Source organism: Staurois parvus, unplaced genomic scaffold (genome assembly GCF_062004578.1).
Source record: "Staurois parvus isolate SC_StPar_1 unplaced genomic scaffold, SC_StPar_1.0 ptg001847l, whole genome shotgun sequence".
In the NCBI taxonomy this organism is placed as follows: Eukaryota; Metazoa; Chordata; class Amphibia; order Anura; family Ranidae; genus Staurois; species Staurois parvus.
In genome coordinates this window covers 825,834-849,855 of record NW_028319643.1, presented here as the reverse complement: position 1 = coordinate 849,855, position 24,022 = coordinate 825,834, and positions in this window count along the sequence as shown.

Genomic DNA, 24,022 nt, shown 5'->3' with positions numbered 1-24,022 from the left:
ATTCGATTCGACCATCCGAAGTCGGCAAAAATTCGGATTCGCCGCGAATCGAATTTTTCCTGAAATTCGAAACGAATTCCACTTTGCCTGATTCGATTTGCTCATCTCTAGTTGTGGGTGTAAACATGTTTTTCCATTTTTAGTGTAATTTATGTTAAGTAGATGATTGCCTACTTTCTCCCAATGCAGTAATATGTATATATGTTTTTGTTTTTTTGTCATAGGTTAGCCAGGAGGTTTTGAAGACTGAGGATTATTCCAAAGTTCGACAATGAGGCTGAAACCATCACTCTTGCACAACGTTGCATTGGACTACAGGACGGAGCACACTAAAATGGCTAAGTTTTCTTTCCACATTTTAAGACTCAAAACATACATGTGTATAACTTTATATATTAATATGTGTGTGGTTGTGGGTAGAGATGAGCGAATTTTTCAAAAATTCGATTCGCCTGATTCGCCGAATTTTCTGAACAAATTTGATTCGATTCGAATTTATTCGCCGCGAATTTTACTTATAAAAAGGGTTTCTAGGCTTCAGAGAGCCTTTATATTAGTGCAGAACACTGTACCTTTAATTTAAATGTCCTTGGAGTCTGCTGGGGAAGAGAAATAATACTGTCAGTCAGTATGACATGCAGATGAGTGCCGTCGATCTTAGAATCACCGCACACTTCACTCATTTGGGCAGTCACGGGGCCAAAGAAGAAGAAGGAGAAGAAGAAGAAGAAGAATGAAAAGAATGAAAAGAAGAAGAAGAATGAAAAGAATGAGAAGAAGAAGAAGAATGAAAAGAATGAGAAGAAGAAGAAGAAGAAGAATGAAAAGAAGAAGAATGAAAAGAATGAAAAGAAGAATGAAAAGAATGAAAAGAAGAATAAAAATAAGAAGAAGAATGAAAAGAATGAAAAGAAGAATGAAAATAAGAAGAAGAATGAAAAGAATGAAAAGAATGAAAAGAAGAAGAAGAATGAAAAGAAGAATGAAAAGAATGAAAAGAATGAAAAGAAGAATGAAAAGAAGAAGAAGAATGAAAAGAAGAATGAAAAGAATGAAAAGAAGAATGAAAATAAGAAGAAGAATGAAAAGAATAATGAAAAGAATGAAAAGAAGAATGAAAAGAATGAAAAGAAGAATGAAAATAAGAAGAAGAATGAAAAGAAGAATGAAAAGACTGAAAAGAAAAATGAAAATAAGAAGAAGAATGAAAAGAAGAATGAAAAGAATGAAAAGAAGAATGAAAATAAGAAGAATGAAAAGAATGAAAAGAAGAATGAAAAGAAGAAGAAGAATGAAAAGAATGAAAAGAAGAATGAAAAGAATGAAAAGATGAATGAAAATAAGAAGAAGAATGAAAAGAAGAATGAAAAGAATGAAAAGAATGACAAGAAGAATGAAAAGAAGAATGAAAATAAGAAGAAGAATGAAAATAAGAATGAAAAGAATGAAAAGAAGAATGAAAATAAGAAGAAGAATGAAAAGAAGAATGAAAAGAATGAAAAGAAGAATGAAAATAAGAAGAAGAAGAATGAAAATAAGAATAATTCCAGTAAAGCAAAAAGTGTATGTGCAGAGTTCCTCTATTTCTGACAGTTCTCTGACAGTTCTTTCACATTTACAGCGATTGAAACATTGTATCTATTTGTTTCCTAATAAAAACATCTGTATCCTAAATGGAAACAAATACATACAATGTTTCAACCGCTGGAAATGTGAAAGAACTGTCAGACAGCTGTCAGAAATAGCGGAGCTCTCTGCAGGGACATTTTTGCCGGCTGTAGAAGGGATGAAAACGGCCGATCAGGAAAAATTCGATTCGACCATCCGAAGTCGGCAAAAATTCGGATTCGCCGCGAATCGAATTTTTCCTGAAATTCGAAACGAATTCCACTTTGCCTGATTCGATTTGCTCATCTCTAGTTGTGGGTGTAAACATGTTTTTCCATTTTTAGTGTAATTTATGTTAAGTAGATGATTGCCTACTTTCTCCCAATGCAGTAATATGTATATATGTTTTTGTTTTTTTGTCATAGGTTAGCCAGGAGGTTTTGAAGACTGAGGATTATTCCAAAGTTCGACAATGAGGCTGAAACCATCACTCTTGCACAACGTTGCATTGGACTACAGGACGGAGCACACTAAAATGGCTAAGTTTTCTTTCCACATTTTAAGACTCAAAACATACATGTGTATGACTTTATATATTAATATGTGTGTGGTTGTGGGTAGAGATGAGCGAATTTTTCAAAAATTCGATTCGCCTGATTCGCCGAATTTTCCGAAAAAATTCGATTCGATTTGAATTTATTCGCCGCGAATTTTACTTATAAAAAGGGTTTCTAGGCTTCAGAGAGCCTTTATATTAGTGCAGAACACTGTACCTTTAATTTAAATGTCCTTGGAGTCTGCTGGGGAAGAGAAATAATACTGTCAGTCAGTATGACATGCAGATGAGTGCCGTCGATCTTAGAATCACCGCACACTTCACTCATTTGGGCAGTCACGGGGCCAAAGAAGAAGAAGGAGAAGAAGAAGAAGAAGAAGAATGAAAAGAATGAAAAGAAGAAGAAGAAGAAGAATGAAAAGAATGAGAAGAAGAAGAAGAATGAAAAGAATGAAAAGAATGAGAAGAAGAAGAAGAAGAAGAATGAAAAGAATGAAAAGAAGAAGAATGAAAAGAATGAAAAGAAGAATGAAAAGAATGAAAAGAAGAATAAAAATAAGAAGAAGAATGAAAAGAAGAATGAAAAGAATGAAAAGAAGAATGAAAATAAGAAGAAGAATGAAAAGAATGAAAAGAAGAATGAAAATAAGAAGAATGAAAAGAATGAAAAGAAGAATGAAAAGAAGAAGAAGAATGAAAAGAATGAAAAGAAGAATGAAAAGAAGAAGAAGAATGAAAAGAAGAATGAAAAGAATGAAAAGAAGAATGAAAATAAGAAGAAGAATGAAAAGAATAATGAAAAGAAGAATGAAAAGAATGAAAAGAAGAATGAAAATAAGAAGAAGAATGAAAAGAAGAATGAAAAGACTGAAAAGAAAAATGAAAATAAGAAGAAGAATGAAAAGAAGAATGAAAAGAATGAAAAGAAGAATGAAAATAAGAAGAAGAATGAAAAGAATGAAAAGAAGAAGAAGAATGAAAAGAAGAAGAATGAAAAGAAGAATGAAAAGAAGAATGAAAAGAATGAAAAGATGAATGAAAATAAGAAGAAGAATGAAAAGAAGAATGAAAAGAATGAAAAGAAGAATGAAAAGAATGACAAGAAGAATGAAAAGAAGAATGAAAATAAGAAGAAGAATGAAAATAAGAATGAAAAGAATGAAAAGAAGAATGAAAATAAGAAGAAGAATGAAAAGAAGAATGAAAAGAATGAAAAGAAGAATGAAAATAAGAAGAAGAAGAATGAAAATAAGAATAATTCCAGTAAAGCAAAAAGTGTATGTGCAGAGTTCCTCTATTTCTGACAGTTCTCTGACAGTTCTTTCACATTTACAGCGATTGAAACATTGTATCTATTTGTTTCCTAATAAAAACATCTGTATCCTAAATGGAAACAAATACATACAATGTTTCAACCGCTGGAAATGTGAAAGAACTGTCAGACAGCTGTCAGAAATAGCGGAGCTCTCTGCAGGGACATTTTTGCCGGCTGTAGAAGGGATGAAAACGGCCGATCAGGAAAAATTCGATTCGACCATCCGAAGTCAGCAAAAATTCGGATTCGCCGCGAATCGAATTTTTCCTGAAATTCGAAACGAATTCCACTTCGCCTGATTCGATTTGCTCATCTCTAGTTGTGGGTGTAAACATGTTTTTCCATTTTTAGTGTAATTTATGTTAAGTAGATGATTGCCTACTTTCTCCCAATGCAGTAATATGTATATATGTTTTTGTTTTTTTGTCATAGGTTAGCCAGGAGGTTTTGAAGACTGAGGATTATTCCAAAGTTCGACAATGAGGCTGAAACCATCACTCTTGCACAACGTTGCATTGGACTACAGGACGGAGCACACTAAAATGGCTAAGTTTTCTTTCCACATTTTAAGACTCAAAACATACATGTGTATAACTTTATATATTAATATGTGTGTGGTTGTGGGTAGAGATGAGCGAATTTTTCAAAAATTCGATTCGCCTGATTCGCCGAATTTTCCGAAAAAATTTGATTCGATTCGAATTTATTCGCCGCGAATTTTACTTATAAAAAGGGTTTCTAGGCTTCAGAGAGCCTTTATATTAGTGCAGAACACTGTACCTTTAATTTAAATGTCCTTGGAGTCTGCTGGGGAAGAGAAATAATACTGTCAGTCAGTATGACATGCAGATGAGTGCCGTCGATCTTAGAATCACCGCACACTTCACTCATTTGGGCAGTCACGGGGCCAAAGAAGAAGAAGGAGAAGAAGAAGAAGAAGAATGAAAAGAATGAAAAGAAGAAGAATGAAAAGAATGAAAAGAAGAAGAAGAATGAAAAGAATGAAAAGAAGAAGAATGAAAAGAATGAAAAGAAGAATGAAAAGAATGAAAAGAAGAATAAAAATAAGAAGAAGAATGAAAAGAAGAATGAAAAGAATGAAAAGAAGAATGAAAATAAGAAGAAGAATGAAAAGAAGAATGAAAAGAATGAAAAGAAGAATGAAAAGAAGAAGAAGAATGAAAAGAAGAATGAAAAGAATGAAAAGAAGAATGAAAAGAAGAAGAAGAATGAAAAGAAGAATGAAAAGAAGAATGAAAAGAAGAATAAAAATGAAAAGAAGAATGAAAAGACTGAAAAGAAAAATGAAAATAAGAAGAAGAATGAAAAAAAGAATGAAAAGAAGAATGAAAAGAAGAATGAAAATAAGAAGAAGAATGAAAAGAAGAATGAAAAGAAGAAGAAGAATGAAAAGAAGAATGAAAAGAATGAAAAGAATGAAAAGAAGAATGAAAATAAGAAGAATGAAAAGAATGAAAAGATGAATGAAAATAAGAAGAAGAATGAAAAGAAGAATGAAAAGAATGAAAAGAAGAATGAAAAGAATGAAAAGAATGACAAGAAGAATGAAAAGAAGAATGAAAAGAAGAATGAAAATAAGAAGAAGAATGAAAAGAAGAATGAAAAGAATGAAAAGAAGAATGAAAATAAGAAGAAGAATGAAAAGAAGAATGAAAAGAATGAAAAGAAGAATGAAAAAAATGAAAAGAAGAATGAAAATAAGAAGAAGAAGAATGAAAATAAGAATAATTCCAGTAAAGCAAAAAGTGTATGTGCAGAGTTCCTCTATTTCTGACAGTTCTCTGACAGTTCTTTCACATTTACAGCGATTGAAACATTGTATCTATTTGTTTCCTAATAAAAACATCTGTATCCTAAATGGAAACAAATACATACAATGTTTCAACCGCTGGAAATGTGAAAGAACTGTCAGACAGCTGTCAGAAATAGCGGAGCTCTCTGCAGGGACATTTTTGCCGGCTGTAGAAGGGATGAAAACGGCCGATCAGGAAAAATTTGATTCGACCATCCGAAGTCGGCAAAAATTCGGATTCGCCGCGAATCGAATTTTTCCTGAAATTCGAAACGAATTCCACTTCGCCTGATTCGATTTGCTCATCTCTAGTTGTGGGTGTAAACATGTTTTTCCATTTTTAGTGTAATTTATGTTAAGTAGATGATTGCCTACTTGCTCCCAATGCAGTAATATGTATATATGTTTTTTTTTTTTTGTCATAGGTTAGCCAGGAGGTTTTGAAGACTGAGGATTATTCCAAAGTTCGACAATGAGGCTGAAACCATCACTCTTGCACAACGTTGCATTGGACTACAGGACGGAGCACACTAAAATGGCTAAGTTTTCTTTCCACATTTTAAGACTCAAAACATACATGTGTATAACTTTATATATTAATATGTGTGTGGTTGTGGGTAGAGATGAGCGAATTTTTCAAAAATTCGATTCGCCTGATTCGCCGAATTTTCCGAAAAAATTCGATTCGATTCGAATTTATTCGCCGCGAATTTTACTTATAAAAAGGGTTTCTAGGCTTCAGAGAGCCTTTATATTAGTGCAGAACACTGTACCTTTAATTTAAATGTCCTTGGAGTCTGCTGGGGAAGAGAAATAATACTGTCAGTCAGTATGACATGCAGATGAGTGCCGTCGATCTTAGAATCACCGCACACTTCACTCATTTGGGCAGTCACGGGGCCAAAGAAGAAGAAGGAGAAGAAGAAGAAGAAGAATGAAAAGAATGAAAAGAAGAAGAATGAAAAGAATGAAAAGAAGAAGAAGAATGAAAAGAATGAAAAGAATGAAAAGAAGAAGAAGAATGAAAAGAATGAAAAGAAGAAGAATGAAAAGAATGAAAAGAAGAATGAAAAGAATGAAAAGAAGAATAAAATTAAGAAGAAGAATGAAAAGAAGAATGAAAAGAATGAAAAGAAGAATGAAAAGAAGAAGAAGAATGAAAAGAAGAATGAAAAGAATGAAAAGAAGAATGAAAAGAAGAAGAAGAATGAAAAGAAGAATGAAAAGAATGAAAAGAAGAATGAAAAGAAGAAGAAGAATGAAAAGAAGAATGAAAAGAAGAATTAAAAGAAGAATTAAAATAAGAAGAAGAATGAAAAGAAGAATGAAAAGACTGAAAAGAAAAATGAAAATAAGAAGAAGAATGAAAAAAAGAATGAAAAGAAGAATGAAAAGAATGAAAAGAAGAATGAAAATAAGAAGAAGAATGAAAAGAAGAATGAAAAGAAGAAGAAGAATGAAAAGAAGAAGAAGAATGAAAAGAAGAATGAAAAGAATGAAAAGAAGAATGAAAAGAATGAAAAGAAGAATGAAAATAAAAAGAAGAATGAAAAGAATGAAAAGATGAATGAAAATAAGAAGAAGAATGAAAAGAAGAATGAAAAGAAGAATGAAAAGAATGAAAAGAATGACAAGAAGAATGAAAAGAAGAATGAAAAGAAGAATGAAAAGAAGAAGAAGAATGAAAAGAATGAAAAGAAGAATGAAAATAAGAAGAAGAATGAAAAGAAGAATGAAAAGAATGAAAAGAAGAATGAAAAAAATGAAAAGAAGAATGAAAATAAGAAGAAGAATGAAAATAAGAATAATTCCAGTAAAGCAAAAAGTGTATGTGCAGAGTTCCTCTATTTCTGACAGTTCTCTGACAGTTCTTTCACATTTACAGCGATTGAAACATTGTATCTATTTGTTTCCTAATAAAAACATCTGTATCCTAAATGGAAACAAATACATACAATGTTTCAACCGCTGGAAATGTGAAAGAACTGTCAGACAGCTGTCAGAAATAGCGGAGCTCTCTGCAGGGACATTTTTGCCGGCTGTAGAAGGGATGAAAACGGCCGATCAGGAAAAATTCGATTCGACCATCCGAAGTCAGCAAAAATTCAGATTCGCCGCGAATCGAATTTTTCCTGAAATTCGAAACGAATTCCACTTCGCCTGATTCGATTTGCTCATCTCTAGTTGTGGGTGTAAACATGTTTTTCCATTTTTAGTGTAATTTATGTTAAGTAGATGATTGCCTACTTTCTCCCAATGCAGTAATATGTATATATGTTTTTGTTTTTTTGTCATAGGTTAGCCAGGAGGTTTTGAAGACTGAGGATTATTCCAAAGTTCGACAATGAGGCTGAAACCATCACTCTTGCACAACGTTGCATTGGACTACAGGACGGAGCACACTAAAATGGCTAAGTTTTCTTTCCACATTTTAAGACTCAAAACATACATGTGTATAACTTTATATATTAATATGTGTGTGGTTGTGGGTAGAGATGAGCGAATTTTTCAAAAATTCGATTCGCCTGATTCGCCGAATTTTCTGAACAAATTTGATTCGATTCGAATTTATTCGCCGCGAATTTTACTTATAAAAAGGGTTTCTAGGCTTCAGAGAGCCTTTATATTAGTGCAGAACACTGTACCTTTAATTTAAATGTCCTTGGAGTCTGCTGGGGAAGAGAAATAATACTGTCAGTCAGTATGACATGCAGATGAGTGCCGTCGATCTTAGAATCACCGCACACTTCACTCATTTGGGCAGTCACGGGGCCAAAGAAGAAGAAGGAGAAGAAGAAGAAGAAGAATGAAAAGAATGAAAAGAAGAAGAAGAATGAAAAGAATGAGAAGAAGAAGAAGAATGAAAAGAATGAGAAGAAGAAGAAGAAGAAGAAGAAGAATGAAAAGAATGAAAAGAAGAAGAATGAAAAGAATGAAAAGAAGAATGAAAAGAATGAAAAGAAGAATAAAAATAAGAAGAAGAATGAAAAGAAGAATGAAAAGAAGAATGAAAATAAGAAGAAGAATGAAAAGAATGAAAAGAATGAAAAGAAGAAGAAGAATGAAAAGAAGAATGAAAAGAATGAAAAGAAGAATGAAAAGAAGAAGAAGAATGAAAAGAAGAATGAAAAGAATGAAAAGAAGAATAAAAATAAGAAGAAGAATGAAAAGAATAATGAAAAGAATGAAAAGAAGAATGAAAAGAATGAAAAGAAGAATGAAAATAAGAAGAAGAATGAAAAGAAGAATGAAAAGACTGAAAAGAAAAATGAAAATAAGAAGAAGAATGAAAAGAAGAATGAAAAGAATGAAAAGAAGAATGAAAATAAGAAGAAGAATGAAAAGAATGAAAAGAAGAATGAAAAGAAGAAGAATGAAAAGAAGAAGAAGAATGAAAAGAATGAAAAGAAGAATGAAAAGAATGAAAAGATGAATGAAAATAAGAAGAAGAATGAAAAGAAGAATGAAAAGAATGAAAAGAATGAAAAGAAGAATGAAAAGAATGAAAAGAAGAAGAAGAATGAAAAGAAGAATGAAAAGAATGAAAAGAATGAAAAGAAGAATGAAAAGAAGAAGAAGAATGAAAAGAAGAATGAAAAGAATGAAAAGAAGAATGAAAATAAGAAGAAGAATGAAAAGAATAATGAAAAGAATGAAAAGAAGAATGAAAAGAATGAAAAGAAGAATGAAAATAAGAAGAAGAATGAAAAGAAGAATGAAAAGACTGAAAAGAAAAATGAAAATAAGAAGAAGAATGAAAAGAAGAATGAAAAGAAGAATGAAAATAAGAAGAAGAATGAAAAGAATGAAAAGAAGAATGAAAAGAAGAAGAAGAATGAAAAGAAGAAGAAGAATAAAAAGAAGAATGAAAAGAATGAAAAGAAGAATGAAAAGATGAATGAAAATAAGAAGAATGAAAATAAGAATGAAAAGAATGAAAAGAAGAATGAAAAGAATGACAAGAAGAATGAAAAGAAGAATGAAAATAATAAGAATGAAAATAAGAATGAAAAGAATGAAAAGAAGAATGAAAATAAAAAGAAGAATGAAAAGAAGAATGAAAAGAATGAAAAGAAGAATGAAAAGAAGAATGAAAATAAGAAGAAGAAGAATGAAAATAAGAATAATTCCAGTAAAGCAAAAAGTGTATGTGCAGAGTTCCTCTATTTCTGACAGTTCTCTGACAGTTCTTTCACATTTACAGCGATTGAAACATTGTATCTATTTGTTTCCTAATAAAAACATCTGTATCCTAAATGGAAACAAATACATACAATGTTTCAACCGCTGGAAATGTGAAAGAACTGTCAGACAGCTGTCAGAAATAGCGGAGCTCTCTGCAGGGACATTTTTGCCGGCTGTAGAAGGGATGAAAACGGCCGATCAGGAAAAATTCGATTCGACCATCCGAAGTCAGCAAAAATTCAGATTCGCCGCGAATCGAATTTTTCCTGAAATTCGAAACGAATTCCACTTCGCCTGATTCGATTTGCTCATCTCTAGTTGTGGGTGTAAACATGTTTTTCCATTTTTAGTGTAATTTATGTTAAGTAGATGATTGCCTACTTTCTCCCAATGCAGTAATATGTATATATGTTTTTGTTTTTTTGTCATAGGTTAGCCAGGAGGTTTTGAAGACTGAGGATTATTCCAAAGTTCGACAATGAGGCTGAAACCATCACTCTTGCACAACGTTGCATTGGACTACAGGACGGAGCACACTAAAATGGCTAAGTTTTCTTTCCACATTTTAAGACTCAAAACATACATGTGTATAACTTTATATATTAATATGTGTGTGGTTGTGGGTAGAGATGAGCGAATTTTTCAAAAATTCGATTCGCCTGATTCGCCGAATTTTCTGAACAAATTTGATTCGATTCGAATTTATTCGCCGCGAATTTTACTTATAAAAAGGGTTTCTAGGCTTCAGAGAGCCTTTATATTAGTGCAGAACACTGTACCTTTAATTTAAATGTCCTTGGAGTCTGCTGGGGAAGAGAAATAATACTGTCAGTCAGTATGACATGCAGATGAGTGCCGTCGATCTTAGAATCACCGCACACTTCACTCATTTGGGCAGTCACGGGGCCAAAGAAGAAGAAGGAGAAGAAGAAGAAGAAGAATGAAAAGAATGAAAAGAAGAAGAAGAATGAAAAGAATGAGAAGAAGAAGAAGAATGAAAAGAATGAGAAGAAAAAGAAGAAGAAGAAGAATGAAAAGAATGAAAAGAAGAAGAATGAAAAGAATGAAAAGAAGAATGAAAAGAATGAAAAGAAGAATAAAAATAAGAAGAAGAATGAAAAGAAGAATGAAAAGAAGAATGAAAATAAGAAGAAGAATGAAAAGAATGAAAAGAAGAAGAAGAATGAAAAGAAGAATGAAAAGAATGAAAAGAAGAATGAAAAGAAGAAGAAGAATGAAAAGAAGAATGAAAAAAATGAAAAGAAGAATGAAAATAAGAAGAAGAATGAAAAGAATAATGAAAAGAATGAAAAGAAGAATGAAAAGAATGAAAAGAAGAATGAAAATAAGAAGAAGAATGAAAAGAAGAATGAAAAGACTGAAAAGAAAAATGAAAATAAGAAGAAGAATGAAAAGAAGAATGAAAAGAATGAAAAGAAGAATGAAAATAAGAAGAAGAATGAAAAGAATGAAAAGAAGAATGAAAAGAAGAAGAAGAATGAAAAGAATGAAAAGAAGAATGAAAAGAATGAAAAGATTAATGAAAATAAGAAGAAGAATGAAAAGAAGAATGAAAAGAATGAAAAGAATGACAAGAAGAATGAAAAGAAGAATGAAAATAAGAAGAAGAATGAAAATAAGAATGAAAAGAATGAAAAGAAGAAAAATGAAAAGAAGAATGAAAAGAATGAAAAGAAGAATGAAAATAAGAAGAAGAAGAATGAAAATAAGAATAATTCCAGTAAAGCAAAAAGTGTATGTGCAGAGTTCCTCTATTTCTGACAGTTCTCTGACAGTTCTTTCACATTTACAGCGATTGAAACATTGTATCTATTTGTTTCCTAATAAAAACATCTGTATCCTAAATGGAAACAAATACATACAATGTTTCAACCGCTGGAAATGTGAAAGAACTGTCAGACAGCTGTCAGAAATAGCGGAGCTCTCTGCAGGGACATTTTTGCCGGCTGTAGAAGGGATGAAAACGGCCGATCAGGAAAAATTCGATTCGACCATCCGAAGTCGGCAAAAATTCGGATTCGCCGCGAATCGAATTTTTCCTGAAATTCGAAACGAATTCCACTTCGCCTGATTCGATTTGCTCATCTCTAGTTGTGGGTGTAAACATGTTTTTCCATTTTTAGTGTAATTTATGTTAAGTAGATGATTGCCTACTTTCTCCCAATGCAGTAATATGTATATATGTTTTTGTTTTTTTGTCATAGGTTAGCCAGGAGGTTTTGAAGACTGAGGATTATTCCAAAGTTCGACAATGAGGCTGAAACCATCACTCTTGCACAACGTTGCATTGGACTACAGGACGGAGCACACTAAAATGGCTAAGTTTTCTTTCCACATTTTAAGACTCAAAACATACATGTGTATAACTTTATATATTAATATGTGTGTGGTTGTGGGTAGAGATGAGCGAATTTTTCAAAAATTTGATTCGCCTGATTCGCCGAATTTTCTGAACAAATTTGATTCGATTCGAATTTATTCGCCGCGAATTTTACTTATAAAAAGGGTTTCTAGGCTTCAGAGAGCCTTTATATTAGTGCAGAACACTGTACCTTTAATTTAAATGTCCTTGGAGTCTGCTGGGGAAGAGAAATAATACTGTCAGTCAGTATGACATGCAGATGAGTGCCGTCGATCTTAGAATCACCGCACACTTCACTCATTTGGGCAGTCACGGGGCCAAAGAAGAAGAAGGAGAAGAAGAAGAAGAAGAATGAAAAGAATGAAAAAAAGAAGAAGAATGAAAAGAATGAGAAGAAGAAGAAGAATGAAAAGAATGAGAAGAAGAAGAAGAAGAATGAAAAGAAGAAGAATGAAAAGAATGAAAAGAAGAATGAAAAGAATGAAAAGAAGAATAAAAATAAGAAGAAGAATGAAAAGAATGAAAAGAAGAATGAAAATAAGAAGAAGAATGAAAAGAATGAAAAGAATGAAAAGAAGAAGAATGAAAAGAAGAATGAAAAGAATGAAAAGAAGAATGAAAAGAAGAAGAATGAAAAGAAGAATGAAAAGAATGAAAAGAAGAATGAAAATAAGAAGAAGAATGAAAAGAATAATGAAAAGAATGAAAAGAAGAATGAAAAGAAGAATGAAAATAAGAAGAAGAATGAAAAGAAGAATGAAAAGACTGAAAAGAAAAATGAAAATAAGAAGAAGAATGAAAAGAAGAATGAAAAGAATGAAAAGAAGAATGAAAATAAGAAGAAGAATGAAAAGAATGAAAAGAAGAATGAAAAGAAGAAGAATGAAAAGAAGAAGAAGAATGAAAAGAATGAAAAGAAGAATGAAAAGAATGAAAAGATGAATGAAAATAAGAAGAAGAATGAAAAGAAGAATGAAAAGAATGAAAAGAATGACAAGAAGAATGAAAAGAAGAATGAAAATAAGAAGAAGAATGAAAATAAGATTGAAAAGAATGAAAAGAAGAATGAAAATAAGAAGAAGAATGAAAAGAAGAATGAAAAGAATGAAAAGAAGAATGAAAATAAGAAGAAGAAGAATGAAAATAAGAATAATTCCAGTAAAGCAAAAAGTGTATGTGCAGAGTTCCTCTATTTCTGACAGTTCTCTGACAGTTCTTTCACATTTACAGCGATTGAAACATTGTATCTATTTGTTTCCTAATAAAAACATCTGTATCCTAAATGGAAACAAATACATACAATGTTTCAACCGCTGGAAATGTGAAAGAACTGTCAGACAGCTGTCAGAAATAGCGGAGCTCTCTGCAGGGACATTTTTGCCGGCTGTAGAAGGGATGAAAACGGCCGATCAGGAAAAATTCGATTCGACCATCCGAAGTCGGCAAAAATTCGGATTCGCCGCGAATCGAATTTTTCCTGAAATTCGAAACGAATTCCACTTTGCCTGATTCGATTTGCTCATCTCTAGTTGTGGGTGTAAACATGTTTTTCCATTTTTAGTGTAATTTATGTTAAGTAGATGATTGCCTACTTTCTCCCAATGCAGTAATATGTATATATGTTTTTGTTTTTTTGTCATAGGTTAGCCAGGAGGTTTTGAAGACTGAGGATTATTCCAAAGTTCGACAATGAGGCTGAAACCATCACTCTTGCACAACGTTGCATTGGACTACAGGACGGAGCACACTAAAATGGCTAAGTTTTCTTTCCACATTTTAAGACTCAAAACATACATGTGTATAACTTTATATATTAATATGTGTGTGGTTGTGGGTAGAGATGAGCGAATTTTTCAAAAATTCGATTCGCCTGATTCGCCGAATTTTCCGAAAAAATTCGATTTGATTCGAATTTATTCGCCGCGAATTTTACTTATAAAAAGGGTTTCTAGGCTTCAGAGAGCCTTTATATTAGTGCAGAACACTGTACCTTTAATTTAAATGTCCTTGGAGTCTGCTGGGGAAGAGAAATAATACTGTCAGTCAGTATGACATGCAGATGAGTGCCGTCGATCTTAGAATCACCGCACACTTCACTCATTTGGGCAGTCACGGGGCCAAAGAAGAAGAAGGAGAAGAAGAAGAAGAAGAATGAAAAGAATGAAAAGAAGAAGAAGAATGAAAAGAATGAGAAGAAGAAGAAGAATGAAAAGAATGAAAAGAATGAGAAGAAGAAAAAGAAGAATGAAAAGAATGAAAAGAAGAAGAATGAAAAGAATGAAAAGAAGAATGAAAAGAAGAATAAAAATAAGAAGAAGAATGAAAAGAAGAATGAAAAGAATGAAAAGAAGAATGAAAATAAGAAGAAGAATGAAAAGAAGAATGAAAAGAAGAAGAAGAATGAAAAGAAGAATGAAAAGAATGAAAAGAAGAATGAAAAGAAGAAGAAGAATGAAAAGAAGAATGAAAATAAGAATGAAAATAAGAAGAAGAATGAAAAGAATAATGAAAAGAATGAAAAGAAGAATGAAAAGAATGAAAAGAAGAATGAATATAAGAAGAAGAATGAAAAGAAGAATGAAAAGACTGAAAAGAAAAAAGAAAATAAGAAGAAGAATGAAAAGAAGAATGAAAAGAATGAAAAGAAGAATGAAAATAAGAAGAAGAATGAAAAGAATGAAAAGAAGAATGAAAAGAAGAAGAAGAATGAAAAGAAGAAGAAGAATGAAAAGAAGAATGAAAAGAATTAAAAGAAGAATGAAAAGAATGAAAAGATGAATGAAAATAAGAAGAATGAAAAGAAGAATGAAAAGAATGAAAAGAAGAATGAAAAGAATGACAAGAAGAATGAAAAGAAGAATGAAAATAATAAGAAGAATGAAAATAAGAATGAAAAGAATGAAAAGAAGAATGAAAATAAGAAGAAGAATGAAAAGAATGAAAAGAATGAAAAGAAGAATGAAAAGAATGAAAAGAAGAATGAAAATAATAATAAGAAGAATGAAAATAAGAATAATTCCAGTAAAGCAAAAAGTGTATGTGCAGAGTTCCTCTATTTCTGACAGTTCTCTGACAGTTCTTTCACATTTACAGCGATTGAAACATTGTATCTATTTGTTTCCTAATAAAAACATCTGTATCCTAAATGGAAACAAATACATACAATGTTTCAACCGCTGGAAATGTGAAAGAACTGTCAGACAGCTGTCAGAAATAGCGGAGCTCTCTGCAGGGACATTTTTGCCGGCTGTAGAAGGGATGAAAACGGCCGATCAGGAAAAATTCGATTCCACCATCCGAAGTCGGCAAAAATTCGGATTCGCCGCGAATCGAATTTTTCCTGAAATTCGAAACGAATTCCACTTCGCCTGATTCGATTTGCTCATCTCTAGTTGTGGGTGTAAACATGTTTTTCCATTTTTAGTGTAATTTATGTTAAGTAGATGATTGCCTACTTTCTCCCAATGCAGTAATATGTATATATGTTTTTGTTTTTTTGTCATAGGTTAGCCAGGAGGTTTTGAAGACTGAGGATTATTCCAAAGTTCGACAATGAGGCTGAAACCATCACTCTTGCACAACGTTGCATTGGACTACAGGACGGAGCACACTAAAATGGCTAAGTTTTCTTTCCACATTTTAAGACTCAAAACATACATGTGTATAACTCTATATATTAATATGTGTGTGGTTGTGGGTAGAGATGAGCGAATTTTTCAAAAATTCGATTCGCCTGATTCGCCGAATTTTCCGAAAAAATTCGATTTGATTCGAATTTATTTGCCGCGAATTTTACTTATAAAAAGGGTTTCTAGGCTTCAGAGAGCCTTTATATTAGTGCAGAACACTGTACCTTTAATTTAAATGTCCTTGGAGTCTGCTGGGGAAGAGAAATAATACTGTCAGTCAGTATGACATGCAGATGAGTGCCGTCGATCTTAGAATCACCGCACACTTCACTCATTTGGGCAGTCACTGGGCCAAAGAAGAAGAAGGAGAAGAAGAAGAAGAAGAATGAAAAGAATGAAAAGAAGAAGAAGAAGAAGAATGAAAAGAATGAGAAGAAGAAGAAGAATGAACAGAATGAAAAGAATGAGAAGAAGAAGAAGAAGAAGAATGAAAAGAATGAAAAGAAGAAGAATGAAAAGAATGAAAAGAAGAATGAAAAGAATGAAAAGAAGAATAAAAATAAGAAGAAGAATGAAAAGAAGAATGAAAAGAATGAAAAGAAGAATGAAAATAAGAAGAAGAATGAAAATAAGAAGAAGAATGAAAAGAATGAAAAGAAGAATGAAAAGAAGAAGAAGAATGAAAAGAATGAAAAGAAGAATGAAAAGAAGAAGAAGAATGAAAAGAAGAATGAAAAGAATGAAAAGAAGAATGAAAATAAGAAGAAGAATGAAAAGAATAATGAAAAGAATGAAAAGAAGAATGAAAAGAATGAAAAGAAGAATGAAAATAAGAAGAAGAATGAAGAGAAGAATGAAAAGACTGAAAAGAAAAATGAAAATAAGAAGAAGAATGAAAAGAAGAATGAAAAGAATGAAAAGAAGAATGAAAATAAGAAGAAGAATGAAAAGAATGAAAAGAAGAAGAAGAATGAAAAGAAGAAGAATGAAAAGAAGAATGAAAAGAATGAAAAGAAGAATGAAAAGAATGAAAAGATGAATGAAAATAAGAAGAAGAATGAAAAGAAGAATGAAAAGAATGAAAAGAAGAATGAAAAGAATGACAAGAAGAATGAAAAGAAGAATGAAAATAATAAGAAGAATGAAAATAAGAATGAAAAGAATGAAAAGAAGAATGAAAATAAGAAGAAGAATGAAAAGAAGAATGAAAAGAAGAATGAAAAGAATGAAAAGAAGAATGAAAATAAGAAGAAGAAGAATGAAAATAAGAATAATTCCAGTAAAGCAAAAAGTGTATGTGCAGAGTTCCTCTATTTCTGACAGTTCTCTGACAGTTCTTTCACATTTACAGCGATTGAAACATTGTATCTATTTGTTTCCTAATAAAAACATCTGTATCCTAAATGGAAACAAATACATACAATGTTTCAACCGCTGGAAATGTGAAAGAACTGTCAGACAGCTGTCAGAAATAGCGGAGCTCTCTGCAGGGACATTTTTGCCGGCTGTAGAAGGGATGAAAACGGCCGATCAGGAAAAATTCGATTCCACCATCCGAAGTCGGCAAAAATTCGGATTCGCCGCGAATCGAATTTTTCCTGAAATTCGAAACGAATTCCACTTCGCCTGATTCGATTTGCTCATCTCTAGTTGTGGGTGTAAACATGTTTTTCCATTTTTAGTGTAATTTATGTTAAGTAGATGATTGCCTACTTTCTCCCAATGCAGTAATATGTATATATGTTTTTGTTTTTTTGTCATAGGTTAGCCAGGAGGTTTTGAAGACTGAGGATTATTCCAAAGTTCGACAATGAGGCTGAAACCATCACTCTTGCACAACGTTGCATTGGACTACAGGACGGAGCACACTAAAATGGCTAAGTTTTCTTTCCACATTTTAAGACTCAAAACATACATGTGTATAACTTTATATATTAATATGTGTGTGGTTGTGGGTAGAGATGAGCGAATTTTTCAAAAATTCGATTCGCCTGATTCGCCGAATTTTCCGAAAAAATTTGATTCGATTCGAATTTATTCGCCGCAAATTTTACTTATAAAAAGGGTTTCTAGGCTTCAGAGAGCCTTTATATTAGTGCAGAACACTGTACCTTTAATTTAAATGTCCTTGGAGTCTGCTGGGGAAGAGAAATAATACTGTCAGTCAGTATGACATGCAGATGAGTGCCGTCGATCTTAGAATCACCGCACACTTCACTCATTTGGGCAGTCACGGGGCCAAAGAAGAAGAAGGAGAAGAAGAAGAAGAAAAAGAATGAAAAGAAGAAGAAGAATGAAAAGAATGAGAAGAAGAAGAAGAATGAAAAGAATGAAAAGAATGAGAAGAAGAAGAAAAAGAAGAATGAAAAGAATGAAAAGAAGAAGAATGAAAAGAATGAAAAGAAGAATGAAAAGAAGAATAAAAATAAGAAGAAGAATGAAAAGAAGAATGAAAAGAATGAAAAGAAGAATGAAAATAAGAAAAAGAATGAAAAGAATGAAAAGAAGAATGAAAAGAAGAAGAATGAAAAGAAGAATGAAAAGAATGAAAAGAAGAATGAAAAGAAGAAGAAGAATGAAAAGAAGAATGAAAATAAGAATGAAAATAAGAAGAAGAATGAAAAGAATAATGAAAAGAATGAAAAGAAGAATGAAAAGAATGAAAAGAAGAATGAAAATAAGAAGAAGAATGAAAAGAAGAATGAAAAGACTGAAAAGAAAAAAGAAAATAAGAAGAAGAATGAAAAGAAGAATGAAAAGAATGAAAAGAAGAATGAAAATAAGAAGAATGAAAAGAATGAAAAGAAGAATGAAAAGAAGAAGAAGAATGAAAAGAAGAAGAATGAAAAGAAGAATGAAAAGAATTAAAAGAAGAATGAAAAGAATGAAAAGATGAATGAAAATAAGAAGAATGAAAAGAAGAATGAAAAGAATGAAAAGAAGAATGAAAAGAATGACAAGAAGAATGAAAAGAAGAATGAAAATAATAAGAAGAATGAAAATAAGAATGAAAAGAATGAAAAGAAGAATGAAAATAAGAAGAAGAATGAAAAGAATGAAAAGAATGAAAAGAAGAATGAAAAGAATGAAAAGAAGAATGAAAATAATAAGAAGAAGAATGAAAATAAGAATAATTCCAGTAAAGCAAAAAGTGTATGTGCAGAGTTCCTCTATTTCTGACAGTTCTCTGACAGTTCTTTCACATTTACAGCGATTGAAACATTGTATCTATTTGTTTCCTAATAAAAACATCTGTATCCTAAATGGAAACAAATACATACAATGTTTCAACCGCTGGAAATGTGAAAGAACTGTCAGACAGCTGTCAGAAATAGCGGAGCTCTCTGCAGGGACATTTTTGCCGGCTGTAGAAGGGATGAAAACGGCCGATCAGGAAAAATTCGATTCCACCATCCGAAGTCGGCAAAAATTCGGATTCGCCGCGAATCGAATTTTTCCTGAAATTCGAAACGAATTCCACTTCGCCTGATTCGATTTGCTCATCTCTAGTTGTGGGTGTAAACATGTTTTTCCATTTTTAGTGTAATTTATGTTAAGTAGATGATTGCCTACTTTCTCCCAATGCAGTAATATGTATATATGTTTTTGTTTTTTTGTCATAGGTTAGCCAGGAGGTTTTGAAGACTGAGGATTATTCCAAAGTTCGACAATGAGGCTGAAACCATCACTCTTGCACAACGTTGCATTGGACTACAGGACGGAGCACACTAAAATGGCTAAGTTTTCTTTCCACATTTTAAGACTCAAAACATACATGTGTATAACTTTATATATTAATATGTGTGTGGTTGTGGGTAGAGATGAGCGAATTTTTCAAAAATTCGATTCGCCTGATTCGCCGAATTTTCCGAAAAAATTTGATTCGATTCGAATTTATTCGCCGCAAATTTTACTTATAAAAAGGGTTTCTAGGCTTCAGAGAGCCTTTATATTAGTGCAGAACACTGTACCTTTAATTTAAATGTCCTTGGAGTCTGCTGGGGAAGAGAAATAATACTGTCAGTCAGTATGACATGCAGATGAGTGCCGTCGATCTTAGAATCACCGCACACTTCACTCATTTGGGCAGTCACGGGGCCAAAGAAGAAGAAGGAGAAGAAGAAGAATGAAAAGAATGAAAAGAAGAAGAAGAATGAAAAGAATGAGAAGAAGAAGAAGAATGAAAAGAATGAAAAGAATGAGAAGAAGAAGAAAAAGAAGAATGAAAAGAATGAAAAGAAGAAGAATGAAAAGAATGAAAAGAAGAATGAAAAGAAGAATAAAAATAAGAAGAAGAATGAAAAGAAGAATGAAAAGAATGAAAAGAAGAATGAAAATAAGAAAAAGAATGAAAAGAATGAAAAGAAGAATGAAAAGAAGAAGAATGAAAAGAAGAATGAAAAGAATGAAAAGAAGAATGAAAAGAAGAAGAAGAATGAAAAGAAGAATGAAAATAAGAATGAAAATAAGAAGAAGAATGAAAAGAATAATGAAAAGAATGAAAAGAAGAATGAAAAGAATGAAAAGAAGAATGAAAATAAGAAGAAGAATGAAAAGAAGAATGAAAAGACTGAAAAGAAAAAAGAAAATAAGAAGAAGAATGAAAAGAAGAATGAAAAGAATGAAAAGAAGAATGAAAATAAGAAGAATGAAAAGAATGAAAAGAAGAATGAAAAGAAGAAGAAGAATGAAAAGAAGAAGAATGAAAAGAAGAATGAAAAGAATTAAAAGAAGAATGAAAAGAATGAAAAGATGAATGAAAATAAGAAGAATGAAAAGAAGAATGAAAAGAATGAAAAGAAGAATGAAAAGAATGACAAGAAGAATGAAAAGAAGAATGAAAATAATAAGAAGAATGAAAATAAGAATGAAAAGAATGAAAAGAAGAATGAAAATAAGAAGAAGAATGAAAAGAATGAAAAGAATGAAAAGAAGAATGAAAAGAATGAAAAGAAGAATGAAAATAATAAGAAGAAGAATGAAAATAAGAATAATTCCAGTAAAGCAAAAAGTGTATGTGCAGAGTTCCTCTATTTCTGACAGTTCTCTGACAGTTCTTTCACATTTACAGCGATTGAAACATTGTATCTATTTGTTTCCTAATAAAAACATCTGTATCCTAAATGGAAACAAATACATACAATGTTTCAACCGCTGGAAATGTGAAAGAACTGTCAGACAGCTGTCAGAAATAGCGGAGCTCTCTGCAGGGACATTTTTGCCGGCTGTAGAAGGGATGAAAACGGCCGATCAGGAAAAATTCGATTCCACCATCCGAAGTCGGCAAAAATTCGGATTCGCCGCGAATCGAATTTTTCCTGAAATTCGAAACGAATTCCACTTCGCCTGATTCGATTTGCTCATCTCTAGTTGTGGGTGTAAACATGTTTTTCCATTTTTAGTGTAATTTATGTTAAGTAGATGATTGCCTACTTTCTCCCAATGCAGTAATATGTATATATGTTTTTGTTTTTTTGTCATAGGTTAGCCAGGAGGTTTTGAAGACTGAGGATTATTCCAAAGTTCGACAATGAGGCTGAAACCATCACTCTTGCACAACGTTGCATTGGACTACAGGACGGAGCACACTAAAATGGCTAAGTTTTCTTTGCACATTTTAAGACTCAAAACATACATGTGTATAACTTTATATATTAATATGTGTGTGGTTGTGGGTAGAGATGAGCGAATTTTTCAAAAATTCGATTCGCCTGATTCGCCGAATTTTCCGAAAAAATTCGATTTGATTCGAATTTATTCGCCGCGAATTTTACTTATAAAAAGGGTTTCTAGGCTTCAGAGAGCCTTTATATTAGTGCAGAACACTGTACCTTTAATTTAAATGTCCTTGGAGTCTGCTGGGGAAGAGAAATAATACTGTCAGTCAGTATGACATGCAGATGAGTGCCGTCGATCTTAGAATCACCGCACACTTCACTCATTTGGGCAGTCACGGGGCCAAAGAAGAAGAAGGAGAAGAAGAAGAAGAAGAATGAAAAGAATGAAAAGAAGAAGAAGAAGAATGAAAAGAATGAGAAGAAGAAGAAGAATGAACAGAATGAAAAGAATGAGAAGAAGAAGAAGAAGAATGAAAAGAATGAAAAGAAGAAGAATGAAAAGAATGAAAAGAAGAATGAAAAGAATGAAAAGAAGAATAAAAATAAGAAGAAGAATGAAAAGAAGAATGAAAAGAAGAATGAAAATAAGAAGAAGAATGAAAATAAGAAGAAGAATGAAAAGAATGAAAAGAAGAAAGAAAAGAAGAAGAAGAATGAAAAGAATGAAAAGAAGAATGAAAAGAAGAAGAAGAAAGAAAAGAAGAATGAAAAGAATGAAAAGAAGAATGAAAATAAGAAGAAGAATGAAAAGAAGAATGAAAAGAATGAAAAGAAGAATGAAAATAAGAAGAAGAATGAAAAGAAGAATGAAAAGACTGAAAAGAAAAATGAAAATAAGAAGAAGAATGAAAAGAAGAATGAAAAGAATGAAAAGAATAATGAAAATAAGAAGAAGAATGAAAAGAATGAAAAGAAGAAGAAGAATGAAAAGAAGAAGAAGAATGAAAAGAAGAATGAAAAGAATGAAAAGATGAATGAAAATAAGAAGAAGAATGAAAAGAAGAATGAAAAGAATGAAAAGAAGAATGAAAAGAATGACAAGAAGAATGAAAAGAAGAATGAAAATAATAAGAAGAATGAAAATAAGAATGAAAAGAATGAAAAGAAGAATGAAAATAAGAAGAAGAATGAAAAGAAGAATGAAAAGAATGAAAAGAAGAATGAAAAGAATGAAAAGAAGAATGAAAATAAGAAGAAGAATGAAAATAAGAATAATTCCAGTAAAGCAAAAAGTGTATGTGCAGAGTTCCTCTATTTCTGACAGTTCTCTGACAGTTCTTTCACATTTACAGCGATTGAAACATTGTATCTATTTGTTTCCTAATAAAAACATCTGTATCCTAAATGGAAACAAATACATACAATGTTTCAACCGCTGGAAATGTGAAAGAACTGTCAGACAGCTGTCAGAAATAGCGGAGCTCTCTGCAGGGACATTTTTGCCGGCTGTAGAAGGGATGAAAACGGCCGATCAGGAAAAATTCGATTCCACCATCCGAAGTCGGCAAAAATTCGGATTCGCCGCGAATCGAATTTTTCCTGAAATTCGAAACGAATTCCACTTTGCCTGATTCGATTTGCTCATCTCTAGTTGTGGGTGTAAACATGTTTTTCCATTTTTAGTGTAATTTATGTTAAGTAGATGATTGCCTACTTGCTCCCAATGCAGTAATATGTATATATGTTTTTGTTTTTTTGTCATAGGTTAGCCAGGAGGTTTTGAAGACTGAGGATTATTCCAAAGTTCGACAATGAGGCTGAAACCATCACTCTTGTACAACGTTGCATTGGACTACAGGACGGAGCACACTAAAATGGCTAAGTTTTCTTTCCACATTTTAAGACTCAAAACATACATGTGTATAACTTTATATATTAATATGTGTGTGGTTGTGGGTAGAGATGAGCGAATTTTTCAAAAATTCGATTCGCCTGATTCGCCGAATTTTCCGAAAAAATTCGATTTGATTCGAATTTATTCGCCGCGAATTTTACTTATAAAAAGGGTTTCTAGGCTTCAGAGAGCCTTTATATTAGTGCAGAACACTGTACCTTTAATTTAAATGTCCTTGGAGTCTGCTGGGGAAGAGAAATAATACTGTCAGTCAGTATGACATGCAGATGAGTGCCGTCGATCTTAGAATCACCGCACACTTCACTCATTTGGGCAGTCACGGGGCCAAAGAAGAAGAAGGAGAAGAAGAAGAAGAAGAATGAAAAGAATGAAAAGAAGAAGAAGAATGAAAAGAATGAGAAGAAGAAGAAGAATGAAAAGAATGAAAAGAATGAGAAGAAGAAGAAAAAGAAGAATGAAAAGAATGAAAAGAAGAAGAATGAAAAGAATGAAAAGAAGAATGAAAAGAAGAATAAAAATAAGAAGAAGAATGAAAAGAATGAAAAGAAGAATGAAAATAAGAAGAAGAATGAAAAGAATGAAAAGAAGAATGAAAAGAAGAAGAAGAATGAAAAGAAGAATGAAAAGAATGAAAAGAAGAATGAAAAGAAGAAGAAGAATGAAAAGAAGAATGAAAATAAGAATGAAAATAAGAAGAAGAATGAAAAGAATAATGAAAAGAATGAAAAGAAGAATGAAAAGAATGAAAAGAAGAATGAATATAAGAAGAAGAATGAAAAGAAGAATGAAAAGACTGAAAAGAAAAAAGAAAATAAGAAGAAGAATGAAAAGAAGAATGAAAAGAATGAAAAGAAGAATGAAAATAAGAAGAAGAATGAAAAGAATGAAAAGAAGAATGAAAAGAAGAAGAAGAATGAAAAGAAGAAGAAGAATGAAAAGAAGAATGAAAAGAATTAAAAGAAGAATGAAAAGAATGAAAAGATGAATGAAAATAAGAAGAATGAAAAGAAGAATGAAAAGAATGAAAAGAAGAATGAAAAGAATGACAAGAAGAATGAAA